Source organism: Geospiza fortis, unplaced genomic scaffold (genome assembly GCF_000277835.1).
Source record: "Geospiza fortis unplaced genomic scaffold, GeoFor_1.0 scaffold117, whole genome shotgun sequence".
Taxonomy (NCBI): domain Eukaryota; kingdom Metazoa; phylum Chordata; class Aves; order Passeriformes; family Thraupidae; genus Geospiza; species Geospiza fortis.
The window spans coordinates 79,555-81,432 of NW_005054500.1; the positions used below are offsets into that span (position 1 = coordinate 79,555).

The following is a 1,878-nucleotide window of genomic DNA, read 5'->3' on the forward strand; positions in this document are numbered from 1 at the left end:
TCGGTGTGCCCCCGGCGGGCCCAGGGAGAGCCAAAGCCAGGCCAGGCCCTGCCTGCAGCAACACAGAGCACAACTAAACACAAATGGCATGGCAGCTGCAGGAACCTGCACAAGAAATGGATCAAAAATCAGAATTTAAACACAATGTGGATGGGAGCTGCAGGAACCTGCACAAGAAATGGATCAAAAATCAGAATTTACACAAATGGGGTTGGGAGCTGTAGAAACTTGTGTAACAAAAGGCCCTAAAACAGGCTCCAAAATCAGAATTTAAACATAAATCTGGATGGGAGCTGTAGGAACCTGCACAATAATTGGCCCTAAAATAGACTCCAAAATCAGAATTTAAACACAAATCTGGATGGGAGCAGCAGGAACCTGCGCAATAAATGGCTCTAAAATCAGAATTTAAACACAAATGTTGTTGGGAGCTGTAGGAACCTGCACAATAAATGATGCTAAAATCAGAATTTAAACACAAATGTGGATAGGAGCTGTAGGAACTTGCACAATAAATGGCTCTAAAACAGTCTCCAAAATCAGAATTTAAACACAAACGTGCATGGGAGCTGTAGGAACTTGCATAATAAAAGGCCCTAAAACAGGCTCCAAAATCAGAATTTTAAACACAATGTGCATGGCAGCTGTGAGAACTTGCACAATAAATGGATCAAAAATCAGAATTAAACACAAAGGGGGATGGGAGCTGTAGGAACCTGAACAATAAATGGTCCTAAAATAGACTCCAAAATCAGAATTTAAACACAAATGGGGTTGGGAGCTGCAGGAACCTGCACAATAAATGGATCTAAAATCAGAATTTAAACACAAATGTGGATAGGAGCTGTAGGAACTTGCACAATAAATGGCTCTAAAATCAGAATTTATACACAAATGGGGATGGGAGCTGTAGGAACTTGCATAATAAAAGGCCCTAAAACAGGTTCCAAAATCAAAATTTAAACACAAATGTGCATGGGAGCTGTAGGAACCTGCACAATAATTGGCTCTAAAATCAGAATTTTAAACACAAATGTGCATGGGAGGTGTAGGAACTTGCACAATAAATAGCTCTAAAACAGGCTCCAAAATCAGAATTTAAACACAATGTGGATGGCAGCTGTAGGAGCCTGCACAATAAATGACTCTAAAATCAGAATTTAAACACAAATCTGGATGGGAGCAGCAGGAACTTGCACAATAAATGGCTCTAAAAGATTCTCCAAAGATGTGAGGAAATAAAAAGACAAAAGGTTAATGGCACAGGATAAATAGATCAGCAAAGCAAGCAGTTAAACACTATGACATTAAATAAACTGGCTGTCAATAATAGAGATTTAGCACCTCACTACCTGAAACTGCAACTTGCTAACCCAAATTAATTAATATATCAGGAGAGCTCTCATCAATAACTCTAAGGAGCAATTTGTAAGAAAAATTAGAGGCAGTGTCCACTGAAGCCACTCTGGAAACACCTCCAATAAATTCCACAACTACAGAAAGGCAATTTTTTTTGGAGGAAATGCAATTAGAAAATACTTCTTATCTGAAGCTTCAACAGTCATTTCCTAAATTCTTTATAAGATCTTATTTCAAAAACATCATTCCCTCTTTCATCTTCCCTTATCCTTCCCAGTGGCACGTAAAAATAAATAAAACAGAGATTAGACTTCAGCTGGGCGGGTTAGGATGGATTTACAACTTCATTCAGGGCTTTTGGGGAGATTTTCCAGAGGCTTAGAGCACAGTCAGTGCAGTATTTCATGGACAGCAGCTCAGGATGGGGCTCTCCAGGTTTCCATGGGCAGATTTCCCCCAAAGTCAGGCAGGTGGTGACTCCAAAGCGTGGCCAGTTTAACTGCAAGGATTCACACCCAA

At 40.0% G+C, this 1,878-nt stretch overlaps 1 protein-coding gene across 1 annotated transcript in view; it reads right to left on the minus strand.

The window, feature by feature from the left end:
* The window catches only part of CUNH8orf48 (chromosome unknown C8orf48 homolog), a 12,115-nt gene that overhangs the window by 4,521 nt on the left and 5,716 nt on the right, over nt 1-1,878 (minus strand). The gene's annotated exons all lie outside the window — the stretch shown is intronic.